The 19,925-nt window shown below is 40.3% G+C and overlaps 1 long non-coding RNA gene across 1 annotated transcript; it reads left to right on the top strand.

The window, feature by feature from the left end:
* The first annotated feature begins 11,082 nt into the window (after positions 1-11,082).
* LOC123979543 lies at positions 11,083-12,088 on the top strand. The gene is made up of 3 exons (XR_006827244.1): positions 11,083-11,144; positions 11,248-11,303; positions 11,522-12,088. It is a non-coding gene; the product is annotated as an uncharacterized LOC123979543 (long non-coding RNA).
* The last annotated feature ends 7,837 nt before the right edge of the window (positions 12,089-19,925 follow it).

The raw sequence follows: 19,925 nt of genomic DNA, 5'->3' as shown, positions 1-19,925 counted from the left end.
GACATTACCCGTTTTAGCCTCGCTCCACTGACTTCCTGTCCGCTTTAGGATTGATTTTAAGATTTTATTGCTTGTTTTTAAAATTTTAAATGGGTTGGCACCTTCTTATTTATTAGAACTTTTACATGTACACACTCCGGTCAAAGCACTGAGGTCATCCAATCAGATGCTCCTCTGTGTCCCCAGATCCAGGTTAAAAACTAGAGGTGAAATAAATCACATTCCCAACAACAACATACTGAGTGAAGTTTAGAAAGAATGAACAGTTCAGTCCCTCCTGTCCTCCTCCCTCTGCTGCTGCTGGTAGAGAGGAGGGCTGGTCTGTCTCTACCAGCTGAGTTTATATAATGTAAGTGGCAAACTAAGCTAAACAGTTACTAAAGACAGACAGCTTTCACTTTAGCTTGTTTTTCACAATAGCCTAAGCTATTAGCTGAACCAGCGCTGTGCTTTATTAAACAGGTGTGTTGGTAAAGTATTGGCTCTTTACTAATTAAGTTTTTATTGAACCACATATGAGCGTAGTTATCGTCAATATCAGTAATGTCTACTGATCAGCTGGCTGACTTCGCTCCGTGTGCGCGCGTTTGTGGAGGCAGTCTGCAGACATGCAGAGGAGGGGAAACCGCCACAGAGCACAACATCACTGAACTGTAAAAACGTTATGCTTTATTAAATGTCACATAATTAACAAACTAGATAAAGTCAGTCCAGTTACCTGACAACCGACTTGCCTCTCATTCCGGCTCTGGCAGTAACTCATGTCGCATCAGACCAGTCGGAACTAGGAAATTTCCAAGTTGAAATATCCGACCTCAAAACGTTTCAGGTGCATGACGCCAAATGTATACAATAAACATGGCTGACTGTGACAAACCTACAATATTGAATGACTCTTGAGGATTACCAACTGATTTAGAAATGTTTTGCCAATGTTATTAGGTAGCTGATCACAGTAAAGAATCTCTGAAAGTCATCTTACTACCCAAAAGTTCTTCAGGAAAATGTTAAAAATGCCCAGAAATGTGAAAACATTTGGAAATAATGTGGGTGCACACATTCCCCACACTGTGTGGGGACAGAACACATACACACTCCGTACAGATACTCTTCTGAAGAAGAAACCTGCGGGGCAGTGTGTGATGCTGCATTACGCACGATCCCCTGGCAGTGTCCGACTGCGAGCTCGTGCATAATAACGGCTTCACCGACACGGTCCTTCTGGGCATCCAGGAGCCCCCCTTTTGTTCACAGAAGTCAGGCTGTGTCATATGAGCCCTTGAAGCGAATTTTATTCTTTGTGCGGACAGGACACACGCACACAACCCTGCATGTAGTGTTATTCTATTGCCGCTCCACACATTATGCATGTCCCCCTGGGCAGAGCCCAGCTGAGGGCTCGTGCGTGATCACGGCATAACCGACGCAGTTCCTCCTCCTGCAAAAAAAAGAAAGAAAGGAAAATCTATGCTGCCGCCATCACGGTGTTCGCTCACCTGCTGGTGAAGCATTTCCTAAAGGGGTTGCGGAGGCGCAGGCCGGTCTCGTGGCCTGCTGCTCCGCAGTGGGGTTTGGCGCTTGATTTACGCACGCTAACTCAAGCCCCTTTTTGAACCTTCGGAGACGGCAGAACTGAAGTTCCTTTGGGCCAAGGTTGCCTTACTAGGAGGGGGCCACATAGATAAGCTTTTCTCAGTGCCGCACAAGTGTGTGTATGGGTAAACCCAATAGAGATAGCCTTAGAGAGCAAAGCCTATTCTCATAGAATCTAGAATTTAGACACGTTAGCTACCATAACAGTGTTAATATGTTGGTGACGTAGGCTATATTGTGCAAGATTAAATGTTAATGTACTGTTTTGTGAAAAAAAAATTTCGTCTCACCCTGTTGACTTCCGAACATATTTCCCAAATAAAGTCCCATAGGGCAGACGGGAGGGATTTAGGCTGTCTATATGAGATTTAAGGAATAGCATACTAATATACTTTGGTTTATTATTTTACACTTAATGTTACTAATAATCTAATCTTGCATAGTCAGATCTCCACACTTCATTTTAGCGCTGTGCCAGCTCTGACTGAATCCCTATAAAAGAAAAGGTAAAAGCTGATAGCTTGTTTACAAACATAAAGAAGCTATCAGCGGTTACTTTTGTCTACAGAATCCGGGCCTGATATGGCCCATTCTGCATCCGGCAACTGCCGATCTGCTACGTTTATATAACGTGTTTATTTCTTTGTTCCTTTCTCTGTGCTGGAGTTCTTTTAAGACCTTGGTGGCTTTATCCAGATTACTAAATTTTAATAAGAGTGTGTTTATTCATATAGTGTGTCAAGCTTATTACTTCAAGATATTCCCCATAAATGTGATGTTAATGTTTAGATTTTACTCTTGGATAGAGACGTTATGAATGAGCACTTTAGAGACATAATGATCGAAATTATACATATATACATATAAATGGCTGGTCTGGTTGTATACACAGGAAAGATAGTTGAAAATGGAGAGATTTTGCCAGAGTAGTGGCGACTGAATATTGACAACATATTTCTGTGGTTTTTACATGGTTTGTGGCCCCATGGAGCTTTATAGAACGATGACAGAGAATGATCAAGAGGTGAATTTGTGCATTATATTTTGTTTATTAAAACAAACCAGGTAGCCTTCTGTGTTTGACAGCTGCGCTGTTTTTTAATTTGTACATCAATTGTAAGAAACAAAAAATATGTATTTGGAACAAGCCGACTCAAGTTGAAAAACACAACACAGAGTCCTCCAATTATTTCAGTACAGCTTTATTCGGCTTGATTGGTTATTCCCTGACTTTTCACGTACCACCACCAACAAGTCAAGACTTCTACTTGTCCACGACAGTGTTGATAGTGGAGACCCACTAGAAGCTAACAAATTGGTCAACACCAGAAAACTATTTTAACTTGGTTGCAAATTCAGATGACATAACTTTGATAGTTCAGGAACAGCTAGCAAGCAGATGTACTAAAACCAGGGTACCCGCAGGATCTTAAAAGTATTAAAAAAGTCTTCAATTTCATATTCCAAAAATAAGGCCTTAAAAGACTTAAATTTCATTACCAAAGTATTAAATTTCATTTAACAAGGTCTTAAATTTTTTCTTGTCCTTTCGTAGGATTTAATTAATGCCGTAACGTCATAAATGAATACTTTGTCTGTGATACTTCATAATATACTATACTATACGTTTAGTGTGACTGTGAAGTTATACGGCAGTACAGGTAACGTTACTGTTTATGTTGGTGTTCAGCTTTATGCTCTGGACTGTAAAGTGTTTGCGGTGCAAGAGCTCTGGCATCCAGAGCGAATCAGTCAGTTGTTAGAAAAGAAAAGAACGTCTCTCAGAATGGACAAGTGTCTGAAAGTCAGATAGCCAGAGATACGAACAAGTTGGCGGACGAGGCTGAGGGCAGTAGTGCTGAGGTTAGCACAACAAGCTGATCGGCGTGCAAGCCAGTCACACTGTGGCGAGCGCTAATGGAACAGCGGAGCTGGAAGACCCACTGCAGGTTACAGTGAATGATACAACAGCAACAGAGAGACAGTTGTGTGTAAGATGAGGACCATGTCTGTGTGTCCGCATTGCGCCGCTGTTGTAGACTAACGTTATGTGAATGGAAACATCAAACTAACGCATATTAAACTTACATCACCCAGATGCGCCAATCACGAGAACGAGGGAAAAATAAACCGGAGCCCAACTCCTTTTCCCTGCTGCAGCCTTTAGATGCAAAAACAGAACAGGATGAATAATCACTGAAGCAATTGGCATTTTATATTACATTATCTAGCCAAGGTGCTACTAATTACAATAACTCATACCGCACAATTCTTTGGAATTTTTGATTTATTAAAGGGACAAAACACAGCAAGATACAGAGAACAAGAGAGGCCCCAAACCCGTGGTCGTTATTATTTACATTATACATTATAACTAAATACTGTCATTTTACTCATGGGTTTTCTTAATAGAGTATAATATTAATGTAATATATTGTGATCACACTTGATAGGAGTATTGTCCTGGTATGTGTGGCAGGTTATCTAATCAGCAGATGAATACAGACATGAATGCAGGTGTATGTTCACTTCTTCACATTTACCTGAGGAAGATAATCTGTAGCTTAAATAATTCCAGTCACATCCACATTTGTGTAAAAAGAGTACTTTTGTGTTGTTTAAGTTAAAATGCTACTCAAGTTATCTTTTACATATTATTAAAAAAAGATTAAAAAGATAATTTGATACTTACCGAACTGAACCACAGCTATTCACAATATATGGACAAATGTTAAACCTGTCAAATGTCAAACCTGAAAACCTTAATACAACCAAGACTGACCACATGCCAAAACTATAAAAAAAGATTTTTGTCAGCATGTGATGGCACTTAAATCAGCAGTATGCTTCATTTGCATCACAATGTGACAGTGTTTGATATTAGCACATTTTTGTTTAAAGGCTCCTCTAATTTTGCTTGCTGGCACATTTTCAAGGTATATGAAAATAGACCGGCTGTAACCGTTTTGATTTTATGCAGCATACAACAGGGTCTAAACTTAATCATAGATCACTTCTAGATGACACCTTTCTCAGTTGCTTCAAAAGTGTTTTACTACATTTCTGCAGAAACTGGAGTATCATTTGTCACAGAAACTGCAGTTCATATGCAAGCTTCTAACCACTGACTGGACATGCATGTTTTTGTTAGGTCAGTGGAAATGTGGCCAGTAACACAGAGTGGGCAGGAGGGATTGAAACATAGTTGGAGAGAAAGCTGTTACCATAGCAACTGCATGAGAGAAAAGGTGTTACCACCTCATGGTCCTTTCCAATATGTGTTAATGTAATAGCAGGTTTGTTTTACTATGCATTGCTGTTTGCGAATATGCAGTCTCAAACCACACTTAACTAACGTTCATATCTCTTAACACACAAACTACTGGAAATTTATAACGATTAGAATGGCAATAGCAGTCTGACTGCTCATACATTATTTGCATGTAATTTCAATAATCAATATGAAATCTAAGAATAAATGGATCTGTAATGTCAAGACACAAAATTTTAGGCCCTGTCTACACGGACATGGGTATTTTTAAAACCGTAACTTTTTGTGGTTTGGGTGTTCGTCCACACGGCAACACAGTATCAGGTCATTAAAACGGAACATTTTTGAAAACTCCTGCCAGGGTGAAGATTTTTAAACTCCGGTTGCAGTGAAATAGGAGTTTTTGCCCTGACGTCCTGGATGGAAACAGGGGTCATTGGTGTCTTTGCTCTCCTTAGATCCACAACCAGCTCATAGTCTTTGTCACGTTGAGCTGTCCCCCACCACAGCTGATACATGCAACCACAGCAGAGTCATCAGAAAAGATGGCAGGACTCTGTGTGGTAGTTGAAGTCTGTGGTGTAGATGGTAAAGAGGAAGGGAGAGAGGACCGTCCCCTGCGGGGCCCTGGTGTTGCTGACCACGTTGTCTGACACACAGTGTTGCAGGCGCACATAAGGTACTGTGGTCTGCCAGTCAGGTAGTCAACAATCCAGGACATGAGGGGGGCATCCACCTGCATCACTGTCAGAACCCAGCAGGGCTGGCCGGATGGTGTTGAAAGCACTGGAAAAGTTAAAAACATGACCCTCACAGTGCTCGCCGGCTTGTCCAGTTGGGCGTAAATGCTGTTGAGAAGGAAGATGATGACGTCCCAGTCGGGGCTGGTAGGCAAACTGGAGTGGGTCCAGGAGTGGTCTGACCATAGGCCGCAGCTGATCCAGAACCAGGAGTAACTGGGACGTGGCGTCTTTGGCACAGGAACAAGGACAGGTGTCTTCCACAGCACAGGGACCCTTTGGAGATTCAGGCTCAGGTTGAAGACATGGTGAAGGACTCCTGTAACCTATGACTGTAACCAAAAGTCACTTCTGCTGGGTTTTCGTCAACCTTTTGAAACTAAATATCATGTTCCTTTCACATTAACGGCAAGGGTATGCGTAAAATGAATTTGTTCACACGATATGTCGTCCAACCACTTCTAAAGGCAAACCTTTTTAGAGCTGTTGAAATGGCCACACTCAAAGGTGGGGCAAAAAGCCATAGAGAGGATTGAGGCATGTCAATCAGTCAAAAGAGGATAGTGGCACACTTTCAAACAGTCTCTCATCAGTTTTTCACTTTCGTGTTTGCTTTTCGTAGTTAACTTTGCTTATGAAGCAAGCTTGAAAGACAAGTTTAATTCTTGCATACTTTCTCACCCCCCACAGCTGGCCGAAGGTAAACATACTTGTCAGACTCCTGTTTTTGAAAAGATAGAAAACTTGTCAGACACAGGCAACACCAAGTTCTGACTTGAGAACAGTATAGAGGACATTTAGCTGTTTGCTTATCTGACAACTTGGGCTATTTTGGCTGTTTTGGAATACTTTTGATTCTGCCTATAAATACCACATTAAAACATGTTTACCATGTCAATGCTTGGCATCTTTGTTTCTTTTTTTTTTTCAGCAAAACATCCCCTGACCTGGATTTTTTTTTCTCTTTGACATACTATATCAACATATTGAAAAAAAAGGATTTTTTTTACCATCAAAACCACAAACATGCTCAATCAAGCGTTTAAAAAAAATCTAACGATATACAACTATTTACAATAAAAAACAGGGGTGGCCATAGTCGGTTTGTTGTTGTTGTCACAGGCCTTGCATTTCCGTTGTATGGTTCCTTTTTTCGTAAACTTGTTGGCAGCGTTGGCAGGTCCTGTGGCCTTGAGTGGCTTTCTTCCTGGCTTTTGTAGCCATACCAATTCAGCCAGGAAGTTCTTGTGATCTCACATGTAGGATGTGGGCATTTGGTGTCCACAAAGTGCAGGAACAGGCTATGATACCAGTGAGCAGTTTTGGAGGAGTAATACTGGATGAGTTGGTCCTAAAGGTCAACCCCACCTATGTTCTTGGGGCAGGGATGCCCCTCACTGCCCAGTTTCCAACTCCATCCTTCACTCTCCTCTGGACCACCTCACCAGAACTGGATGGATAGTGGAGCACACTAACACTTCCCGCATGTCCATCCACTTCACAAAACCAGGGGGCCCTGCGTGATGTGACTGCTGTAGACATTGTCTATATAAATATGGTATCCAGACCAGAGAGATGACGGCTGATTGAGGTCCATGACAGCATCATATTACAGTCCATGCTCACTGGCTGTGTGTGATTTGCCCATGTGTACACGTTGAAGTTGATTGTGTATCCATTGCTTGACTCAGCCAACATGAAAAGTTTGAGCCCCCATTTTGTTAGTTTGTCCTTCATATACTGGGCGCTAATGAGCCTGGCAGGCATTGCAAATGTCATCAATAAGAGGCTTAATTGTGAACATCTTGTCATAGTGTGGCGTTCCCTTCTTCTTGCCATTTTTGACATCCTCCTCTGGTTCCCTGAGGTGGATATTCCATAATAACGCCATGAATGTGTGTCTCGTCATGACAGTGGCTGGAAAGGGCACAGAGAAGATTTGGTTCTGTTTCCAATAGTCTTGGAGACTTAGCAGTGACACCAATGCTGTGTCTATGAGGAGACCAAAGAATTTGGAAGAAGAGTGCCTTTAAGTTAACGTACTGATCTGTGGGGCAGTATCAGGATCATTTTCTGATTTCAAGGGTCCAGAGCGGTGGTGTGGCTGTCCTGATTATGTTTGTGGAAATCTTGACTTTGTTTTATTTCCTCCCACGGCCTCTCTGTGTAGCCCTCCATGTGCTTGTTGGGGTTGTAGATGATCCAGGCTGGTCATCATCCCTGTACAACATGACAATAACATATGTAAAAAGATTCATGATAATTTAAGATCTTCATTATATGCACAACAATTACGGTGAAGCAGACTGTGGTATAGTCGTGATGAAATTTATAAATAGACACAATGTGAAGGAATGTGCTAAAGTGTGTGCTTAGTGAGATCCGGAATTGATTTACTGCACTGGCCCTTTCACTTATCAGTTTGACACCCCTGCTGTTTATATACACTCTTAGTGTTAGTTTAATAAAATAAAAATGTTAGAATAAAACAGTCAACGTGAATACCTGACGATATATTTTTTAAAATAACAATAATCTTTGAACTGGCTGCATCAAAGGTCATAAAGAACCAGAAATGAAATAAAAAAAGATGAATACAGTAATCAATTATATACAAATATATATATCCCAACAATTTAAGTTCTAGGGTGGAACTATGCCATCATCCACAATTCTGTTGGGGCACTCTATAAAGTCACAAGCACGGAATTCAATGCATGGCGATCCAGTCATGACATTACTTCTGTTGACTGCATCGTTTGTCCTTGCAGTAGAAATGTGTTAGATCTCGCACTTGTTGTGTTGCTGCCTTTCATACATCACTGGTTTCATGATTTCTTCTGTCAACCTCCAGCCTTTCCCCACAGGACTTTGTGATGTCTGTGGCAGCAAACAGCAGTTTGGTACATGGCTCTTAATGCATGCTGCCTAAACAAATCTTTATTTGGGGGCAGTTGAGAGGCAATGCACAGAGGCAGAAGTTTTGGGCCCGATGACAAAAAAATCTATTTGGGCCCCATACCGCTTCTGCAGCCTGTTCTCATGCCAGGTATTATATATACACGCTTGACAAGCGTATTTATTTCACGCAAAACGTCAATTTTGCGTGTATAGGAGACGCCACCAGGTTCGTGTGTATGAGATGCATCCAGGCGCGTCTGTATATGATGCCCCAGGGGCTAGCAAGCTAGAGATGTTTGTGTTTGAGGCGTTGACAGTCCCCCAAGGCAACTTACCCTAACCTTGACCGTAACAGAAGACAGTCCCTAAACCTAAGTCAGTAAATATGTCGACCCTACAGCTGTGCACATCGGCCGTCTTCCAGAGTGGTGTACTGATACCCTTTTTCATTCTTCAAAATGAGTGTGTAACATGTGGCTACAAGATTCTTCAAGATTTGTTGTCAAACCAGTGACTTAGGCCTTTCAGCTTCTCCAAATGCTTTTGAAGTTTTGTTGAGGTTTCTCAGCATATGCTGTATGTGACTCAGTCAAAATGGACAGTGCTTGCAAGATAAGCCATAGTGATGTGCATTCCTCCCAATCACATTGTTATGTTTTTAATGAAGAGAAGATGTAACATGCATTATGATACATGAATTTGGAAGCAAGGCACTCATCAATGAGTTAAATGCTCTTAAATATCGCTACATACAACGTTCATACAAGGAATGAAGGCATGTACATACCCACTGGCATCAGTGGAATCTCAGACCATGGTATGATTGATGCTGTGGAGACCCTGATGGCAAGCAGACCACTCATGCGATAGCAACAGTTTATATACAAATGAGGTCACAACATACAGTATGTCCATCGTCTTGAGAGGATTCCACATAAGTCCCTTTCTGCCTTGAACAATTATGATGGAGATGAAGAGGTCAGCTGAACATATGTGTATTGTCAATGTCTATTCAGTTAAGTATATTAGGGTAGTTTTTTTTCAAAGTAGATCTACGATGGCACTACTAAAAATGTGGCCTGGATCATCAAGGGGAAAGAACCACATGTCCCATCCTGGTCTGCATTCAGTGCATTTATCACAGCTGAGTCACCTCCAATTGTCACTGTGCAATACATGCTGCATGCTAACATCTGGTGTTCTTGCCAATGATGGTTGAGGTAAGGCTGTATTGTCTTACACAGTCTTTCCTGCAGATGAAGCAATCTCTTCAGACATGGAATGAAATGGTGTCCTCCCTACTTGGCTTTCCATATAAGGTTGGTGTAGGGGAAGCCACACCCTGAAGTCTAACCAATCTATGGTTTGTGTCCTTATCTTTATACATTTACTATAGGTTCTGTGTACAAGTGTTGTGACAAACGTCCGCTTTTGCCTAGAAGTCGGCATTTCATGCTATGGTTTACTTCCCGACTTCATACGCATCATCAAAATTTCAGGATTTATGTCTCCATGATCTGCCTAAAATAAGCATGAGCGACGCCTGTCGTATTGATGCCTGGTCCCTAGCTCCAACAAGCAGGAGGGATCCAAACTCTACATATCAAGTTATTAGTGATGTGTTCATTTAATCATTTAATCATTTTTCATTGATAATTGTTTTATCACTAACCAGGTTCTTAATGTTCCTGGGATTTAGTTAAGGTCACTGGTGCATAAAATAAAAGTGGCTAAAATTGACAGGCAAGTTTACAGTTGAGTTTACCGTGCGGGTCCCCATTCAGTTGCATGAGTCCTTGTTCATGTTTTAAGCTTGTTACTTTGTTACAACCCGGTGTTCCTGATGTTCCTGGGGATTCAGCTAAGGTCATTCACGGTTAATGTAACTCTCAAATCTAATTAAAACAGTTACAGCAGGCAGGTAAGTTTATCTAGTCGGTCCCCTTCAGTCATTCATTTAAGACATAATCTTGTGTTAAAGGTATGAGGCCATCATGTTTAAAATATATTTAAAAAAACCAATTAGGGATCTTAATCTAATGCAGTTGGCATATTATACAACACACAAGATTTTTTAAACAAGATTGTGTCATAAAAGAATGGTTAAACAGTGACCAAGCTAAGATAAGTATTTACTATGACATTTTACTTATGCAGGTAGTACTGAAAAGATTCCTCACAGCTGCACATGTGTTACTGGAGTAGCATTATGCAACCACTGTGTTGCTTTGCTGTTCCAGTCAGCTCATTACTCTCAGCTGAAGGTGCAAGTGGTCCCTCCTGTGCTTCGCTTGTACTGAAGTGGAGCAGCAGTGGCACAGGCCAAGGTAAGTTAAGTTTGATCTATAATTACAGACCTGTTGGCTATATTTTCAAACTATATCTAACTGTAGATGTAGGGTAACAATTGTTAAAAATGTTAAAATTTTGTATTCATGTATATTTTTAGGGTGTGAGTGTGAATGGATAAGCCTGCAGAGTTTTTGTAGAGTTTTGTTCTGTATTTTCTATTAATAAAAAATTTGAAAAGGGAAAAAAAAACATCTAACTGTATCCTGCATAACTTGATATGGAATAAAGCCATGACCATGGATAAGATGGCTGTGCTGTCTACAAACCAAAGTGCAGAGGGTGTTAAGGTAAAAGCTGAATTTTGTAGATTTATTACAATATGTTGCATGTTTGAATTAAAATACCTGTGTGGATATGTCACTTTCAACACAAGTTTTATGGTCCACACAGAAGCATACTCTACAAAGGCCTCAGTGGGGATTTGGAGGTTTCTTTCCATCCTTCGGGTGAGTAGGGATATAACAATATCAACCGATGATTTTCCTTTTCCTCCCCTTTTGATTAAATTTACTATGGCCCATCAATTATACAAACAAGTATTGTGTGCATGAAATTACAGGGAAAATTCTTGGTATGATAATTATGGTTGTTTGATACTGCGGTATATTGCTAATCATTATCTTGTACATCCCTGAGAGACAGGTGTATAAATATTTCTCTACAGCTGAGGCGCTGATGATCTGCAGCATTGGCAGTAGCTGTGAAAATTTCCTGGCTGACTCTGCCCTTGGATGGAAGGTTCAAGTCGGAAGTCCTTCCCTGTCCTTCCATGCTGCCCTACAATGTCCATCTGTGCCTCTTCAGAATAACCATCTTCAACCATCCACTTGTCTGTGCTGCACCACAAAAGCTATACCATAGGAGTCTGGAGGCCCCCTGGGACGTAGTGCACAAATCACCAAAATGAAAAGGGTCAACCACTAACCCTGTGGATTTGTGATTCACCCTCCAGACAGGTTAATCTTTGACCTTTCAGAGCAATGTCAGTTTTGGTTGATTGAGATGAAGTGCCTGAATGTTAAAAGCTGTTGACAACCCCTATCTCCAAATGAAGTCAGTCAAACTGCAGCTAAAACAAACACATTCTGGCTTCTACAGGGGCAGATACTAATATTGGGAATTAATTTGTGTGATTTTGTAGTCTCAGCTGAGAAAGGCGTGCTCATTAAAAGAATATGCAGAGACAGTGAAGTTTTGGATTTGATTAAAGAGATAGTAGACAGGTTTTTTTTCTGTGTCTCCTTGCATAAATGTTCAATGCTTCAGGAATGAGATGTCATTTTTATTTTTAATAGTAATTTGTATCATTGAGATTATTTTCTAATATATGTTAAAAGTTATGCATCTTTAACTTTTAATGGCACATGTTCATGACACTGCCTTCCCACCAAGTAAAACACACTAAAAGTTTTTTTAGCACTCCAAGAAAAAGACCAGCTATTTATTACCATTGTACTCAAGTGTACTACAACTATAAACAACAACTGTAACTAAATTATTACCTGACCATGCCTGTGATGTTAGGGTTTTTGAAAAAAGTTCTCACAAAAACACACAGTCAAGACAAATGATGTCTCTCCTGTTTCTCCAGCCTTTCTGATGTTCACTATTTTCACCGACATCAACTGAATCTCTTGTGGTCTGATGGGCTTCAGCACATAAACCTTTATTGTTGTTTTGTATCCTTACTTGGAGTTTGTGTTGGAGTCTGCGTTGCTGAAACAGGTTGTTTTATGGTGTTAGTGGCAAGTCGTTAGCTGCGTTGAGGTTGCTGTTGTCGGAGAGGCTCGGGAGTGCACACCCTGACCGGGTGTCCACACATAAGAATGGCTGATGCAAGCAACAGGGAAAAGAGGCGTGTGCTTCATTTCTAAGTAAGGTTAGAGCCCACTGACAAAAAGGAACAAAAAATTGATCTATTAATTAGATTTGATTGAAAATCTATATATAGGCCCTTTAATCTATTTTATTTATTTGGTCTGCGGGCTGCCTTTTGCCGACCACTGCTGGAAGTAAAACAAATGTAAAGTGCATGAAGTGAATGAAAGCGTGTCAAAGAGTTTATTCTCTTTAACTCTTCTGATCATCCTCTTGACAAGCAATGGACTGCGTCTTCACATCTACCTCTGGTATTTGGGCCCCCTTGGAGAGGAAGGCACAAGGTACAAGGCCATCCACCAATAATCCCTTGTCAGCCATGATGGCCATGTCAAGTGTTAAGAGTGATGTAATCCCTGACTGACAAAATACCTTGTCACTCAAAGAGTCCTGACACAGATGTCAGGGCTCCATGAGGGGACATGCCCACCATAGCCTTAAAGGTGCAGTGGGACTTGTAAGGGCTTGTGAGTGGAGAAAACTTTGCTCTTAAGGAGCAGGGATGAGTAGCAGCCATCAAAGGATGACTGGCCTTCACAGCTGTGGGAGACATCCATATACATACCAAGCCCAGTAAGCTATAGAAGAAGTTGGCCCAGGTCGTGATGAATCGGCTGACTGTTGCTCGGTGGATGTTAAATCTCTGACCCAACTCTCTCTGGGTATAGCCAGTGGACAGGAAGAGGAAGAGCTCATTTATCGGCAGCAGTTTGTGGGGGGAGATGTGTTTAGTGAGTGTTAGTTCCAAACCATCCTTTTTCATGCTTAGGTGTCTGTATAGTGTGTGTGTATGTGCGTGTGGTGGTGGGATGGAGTTCTTACAGTTGGTCTGGTTAAAGGGCTTTCAGTTGTTGTGCTAATGGCATAGGTTTTCTTTGCTCTGGTGACCCTAACTATTTTGATCAAGCAGGTTCAGGAAGACATAGAGAACATAATTACTAAAGCATCAGTTAAGAGAAGAACTTCTTACCTGGTGTAAAATCAGATGTCTTCTGGCGACAAAGCAAACCGTTTGAGTCCAAAGGAGTTGGCCTGCCACATCCCATCTTGCACACTTAAAAAAAATATATAATCAGTTTTATGTTTATATATCATATTTCTGTTTTTATTTGGTCTATTAACACCAACACAAAGTACAATGTATTTTCAAACCAGAACTTTCGACTGAAGCGCTCCATGTGACTTTGTTGTTATGCTGCGCCATCTTCAACCAGCTCTCATCACGCCATTGTGATTGGCGAATCAAAATGTTGCCTCGAGCTCACATTTAGTTGTCCTTTTGCATTTAAACTGTATAGATGACCCATCACAATGCCTCAACACCACCTCCACATCCACTAATGACTCAACTATGGTAGACACATGGCAAGATCAACAATTAGTGTGTGTCTTGGGCAAATGGCTTAACCAAGATGGGTCTACCCGTTTATTGCTTACTGCAGGTCAGACCTGTGTTGAGAAATGTGGGTTGAGCCAAAGTCCTTATAGGCAAGTCATGCCACTCGGCAGCCATCTTGGCAACACCTCCAGGCAGCTATTTCGGACTAACAAGACCCTGCTCCGATCTGAATGAATGGGGAGAGAGCCAGAACTGCACTTTTGCTGGTCAACAGGACATAAAAATCGGCAGTTTAGTCTGATACTTAACCTTTCTAGCAGTCCGACCCCTTTTTGAAGTTGAAAATATTTTATCAGTATACAGGTTAAGAACCACTGGTCTGATAAAAATCGATGAAAAATGTTGACGACTTTGCCCCAAAATAAGGTTTAACACGCATTTTTCCCGACCGGTTATACTTCTACAACGCAGATGGGATAACCGCCATCTTTGCCGTTACGGGTTTTCCCCATAAAGCTGTATTGAGGATGTGATTGAGTGGCATGTCGCCTCTATAAAACATCTCTGGTTAAGCACAGGTCCTTATTGCTGTGGGCGCCAGTCATCTGATTTATGTGTGGCAATAGTCAATTCATTGCATATAAACATACACATACAGTAATTGTCTTTAAAATAAGACGTTGCTTCCATTCCTCTAAATTCATGTTTCCCAAATTTAGGGTTGGGACCCAAAATGGGTTGCAGGCCCATTTTTATTAAAGTAAATTCATGAGTAAAATTCATACAATATGTGAATGAGTGTTCTTTTTTACCATACTTGTCTCTTCAGCTATGGTTCAGCTCAGATGCTGTGTGAGTTTTTCTCTCTCTTTTCTCCCTAACTGATCTTTTGTCCACATTCATACAGAATTTTTATGTCTGTAGTCTGTGATCTGTCACTGTCGATCCTAAGATGTCTAAACTAAAGTACAAGGACGAGTTCAATGTGTAATATGTAGGGAAGTGCTCAGTAATGAGGATTTTAAGAACGAATTAATTGGACAGGTATCAACAGACAAAACATTCTGGGTATTTTTTTCTTTGCAAAGAAGAATCCTTCAAGATGTGTTAATTTGGCACAACATGTGTGAATCTGGCTTTCCAGCTCCAGCATACTGGAAAAACAAGTTGGGCATGACCTCAGAATGGCACTTCCAAAAACAAAGCCCAGAGTTTGGCGAGATTGGTGATGATGGGAGGGGATAAGAAAATGAGAGTAGAGAAAGGGGACAGACACAGAAACGAGAATAGACCGTTGTTGTTTCTGTTAACTTTAAAAATAAAATTAATACATTTTATATACATAGTTTGTTTTGCTATATCTATAGTTTGTAACTGTAGTGTGTATTTTTGAAAATGTGGGTCCCAGGGAGGCACCAGATTTCTCTTTTGGGACCCAGTGTTGTTCAACACTGGGTCATACAGTTTGCACTATATTGGCAGTTTTTAGCTTTCAATCTCTCTCCCAAGCACACACACACACACACACACACCAGATTGAAGTGATAAACAGCTAAGAGCCACAGCAGCAGCTGGTGTGGGTTTGGTTCGGGCTGTGGGACCTTCCTCCAGGCACCTGACGGTCACTAATGCTGAACAAGCAGGGAGAAAGATGAAGGTGCGGTCATGCAGACACACACACACAAAATAAAATGCAGTCCCACACCTACTATTTTTCTCACAATCTTGTGCACAGAGTCTGTTTCATTCTTTCTGCAGTAGACATACACACACCCAATGAAGTGTAACTATAGTTTTGGCTTGATGAGACCCAACACTCGTGGGATGCAGAGAGGTTTTGCTTGGCTGACGAGGTGTGGGTGTTTTGTGTCTCTGTGCTTGCCTATTCCCACGTGGTAGGAAACCAGTTTCTCTGTTGTCAATTGCGTTTAGCGCAACCGGCGGTGATCTCGTTAGCTGCCAGCTTACCAGCTGCGGTGCCAGCCAATAATATCAATCTGAGACCAAAGGGCAATTGGCGTTTTCAGTGGGAGGACAAAAGCATTTGAGGGAAGGGAGGTAGAGAGAGTATGAGGAGGAGAGAGAAAATGAAAGTGATAAGAAAAAGAAATAAATAGTAAAGAAGTAAGGCAGGGCAAGAGATGGAAAGAACGTAAGAATAAAAAATGAAATGGGGGCAACCAGGTGCATTAATATTTTTTTAGTTGGTATAAATTTAGAAATATCTGAAAATGTAACATGCTAAATATGTAAAATAGGAACAGGTAGATGCAGGAAACAGCTTAGCATCAACTAAATAAGTAGTATTTTGTTGGTTTGATCTGTGCAATGACCAACGATATGTGGTTTTGTGGTGAGTTACGTTATAAAGCAGGTTGTTTTTCAAACAGTTTACACAGGAAAAATATCCACGTCCACTGAGCTTTCAGGGCTCATCTTAATCCAGGACCTCTTGTACCTTAAGTGAGAATATACCCCTAGACCAATGATCCATTTGGAACTGTATTTTGGGAAGGTGCAGTGATTTTGGGGTGTGGCCACTGGTTGCCCTAAAGGCGACAATGAGATTCCAGAAAGTCACTGCACCTGGCCAGTTAACTTTTAAGCTGTATTCACTTGAGGTTTGATATTTGACCACCAATGGTCTGTGGGCTTTTGGAAAATGATGTTCGCTGTAAAACAGAAAAATTTAATAAAGAAGAAATAAGATTGTTTTTGTTTTTTAATTTCCCTATCAAAATGCATTAAGTGAGCCACATAACAAAATGTTAAGTTCATCTCCTGGCTCAAGCTTAATATATAATATATATAATCAACAGATTTAGGAGTTTTATCGATCAACTCTAGTCTATTTCCTAAAATGTTCCAAATGCATTTCTCAGTAGCTGGAAGTCCATAACTTTCTTCTTTGTTCTTCATCTGAGTGCCTGTATTTGTGCAAATATTTATCATATTAAATGTTCACACATTCCTACATTGTATGCATGACAGTGACCAATTACTGTCTTATTTTTTTAAATAACTTATTTTGCAAGACCTATGCATAAATTATCTTTAATTCTTTGTAATTTCTGCTCATCTGGGACTTTAGCCCCATTGCTGCACTCCTGTTAAATCACTATAGTAAAAAGCACAAGCTAAGTACTTAAAAATGCAAATAGAGAGGATAGAGTGATAGACATGTCAATTATAATATGGGATATTCCACCTGGACATAAACCTGTAAGTTGAGACAACGGGAGAGTGACAGAGGTTGAAGTGATTGCCTCAGATTTCCTACCGAGTTTATGAGCTCAGATTAGAGGCACTGTGATGTGATCATAAATCTCTGCTGCTTCTGAAAATGATGGATGGATAGAGTAATGAAGGGACTATTGGGGTACACATTTTCAAGAGACTTGTTTTTGGCAATAAACTGATGGTATAAATGATGTATGCATATGGATGCATGGTATCTTGTTAACTTGTGTTAGCTGTATGCCAATGTTATCTCCTCTGCTTTTTTCCCACAGGAGAATATGTTAATATGATGGAAATGTCAGCTGACAAGAAAAGGTTTCTGCAGCACAGTGTTAATGTTAACTTACTTAAATTACAATACTATGAATGGTCCTCCTTAAAGCAAATAAGATTATATTTTTTTAGTGCTTCATTATGATCAGCATATAGTCACAGAAAAAATAAGTTACCCAAGTACACCTCTGTCTTGTAACGTTGATAATCTGGGAACTTAATTTCATAATTTCAATTTTAGCTCACCCTTCCCTTTCCAAGCACGTAGGAGAAGCGACGGTGGCCGACTAACTCTGTCGGCTAAATAATGTGTGTGGTCCTCCATTTGTCCAAATTTCACTTCTCTTACTTCTAATAAACCAGATGAAGAGAATTATATTGCTTGATATAAATATCTAGCAGCAGCCGTGGTAGAAATGCGAAAATGCATCATTTTGAAGCTGAACTATGGAACCATGCATGAGCCTGATGGCCATGAATTTGTCGTCACTAATTGACGTGTTTTCTTTGAGGACCACACAGGACTTATCTTTCTCTCTGGCTACACAGGCTACATCTGTCTACTAATTTCTTTTTTTACAGGAGATTGTATTGTAGATTGTTTAAGCACAAACTGCCACTATGAAGTGCAGCTTAAAGTATCTAAATCTGAAAATATTTAAAGTCATGCAAAAATGTGTCAAATCAATTGCAGTAAATATGCAAAAACTTTCCTCATACCAATTTTTATCTGTGTTTTGTGTAAGTTATGTTTGTAAATGTACTTACTTGATAGATTCTCTGATACATTTTACTAATACTCTAGACTTGAAATTGCTCTGATCAGATCATATCATAGAGGTTAGATGCCCCTGTCAATATGTACTCTCACATTCTACTCAGCTTGCCGGATAATAGTGATGATTAGTGTTGCAGGTTAAAGAGCAGCCTGATTGCTCTATCTAAAATTCCTTTCATCATACTTTCCATTACAGTAATTAGTGTGGGATGTTAAAACAGTAACATCAGAACTGCATAGATTTAATTACAGTGGAGAAGAAAAGGGAGTTCTCGTTTTTCATTCTTTGAACTTCTCTGAAGGGCATTAATTAACACAATTAAGTACTTTAACACACCTGGCTGAATATGTGGAAGCAATATTCAGTTAGTTGTCAACAGAGAACACAGCACAATCCACGAGCACTTGGCTTAACTATGACTGTTTTGGTTGTTTACTCATAGTAATGGTTGTGGACATTTTCACTGGCATTAACATATGTTTTTTTAGGACTACACCAAAATATGAATTACCTTGACCAAATTATTGGCTATTGGAATTCAAATCGTCAGAGTTTTCCTGTAGCTGCGGGTGAATCTTTGGTCGGCTTGTGGGTGGATAATTTTGGACGCTTTGCTTGGTGGGAGGTTGCCTGGGGGCATCGACTTCTCTGGACTACTATTTTTGCCCATTGCTGGTCTCCAGTAAAAGATCACTCATCATTGCCGATTCACCGGCTTCCCCATGGTCACCCCGAGGTGATCCACAGAAATGGTGAACATGATGAGCTTTCCCCACATTCCCCAAAATATCTGGGCACAATTTGGTACTTTGGCCCTATGGACATCAAACTCAACTGGAATCCACAGACTATTGGTGACTACAGATTTTATATTTACCTGATCTTGTTAAGTTACTTGGTCTATGTGATTGGTTTCAATGTTTTTCTTTTTATCTTCCTTTTATAATAATAATAATAATAATCTTTATTTGTAGAGCACTTTTCAAAAACAAGTTACAAAGTGCTTTAAAAAGTGTAAAGACAATAATACCAAAAAAACAATAATACAAAAACAATACAAGATAAAGAAAAGACTAAAATACACAGACCAGAGTACTGTTTTTATAGAAATGTAGCACTGCCCAGATACAATACAAAAAGAAAATGTTTAGTTGCCCTCCTTCTTCTACTCTGTGGTAGTGTTCATCCTGACCCTGGTCCAGTCCTTAATAATTTAAATACTCCTGACAAATTCAAAACTAGAGCTGGACTAGGTTTTATTCATATTAATGACCAAAGTCTACTCCCCCATCTTGATTTTATACAAACTTGGGCCCACTCAACAGATATTGACATTCTTATAATCTCAGAAACATGGCTTGGTAAATCTATTTTAGATAAGGTCCTAGCAATTAAGGGCTACAATGTCTACCGTTGTGATCGCCCAAGGAAGGGTGGTGGCATTGCCATCTATATAAAAAATTGTTTTCCTTGTAACATTGTGTATTTGTTATCCATTAGTAAGCAGCTGTAACTTTTAGCCTTGAAGCTGGAGTTCGTATTGGGCAAACAATGGCGGT

The sequence above is a fragment of the Micropterus dolomieu genome, linkage group LG11 (assembly GCF_021292245.1).
Source record: "Micropterus dolomieu isolate WLL.071019.BEF.003 ecotype Adirondacks linkage group LG11, ASM2129224v1, whole genome shotgun sequence".
NCBI classification, from domain to species: Eukaryota; Metazoa; Chordata; class Actinopteri; order Centrarchiformes; family Centrarchidae; genus Micropterus; species Micropterus dolomieu.
Note: the sequence above shows the minus strand (reverse complement) of the source record. Positions and strands in the feature narration are given on the sequence as shown.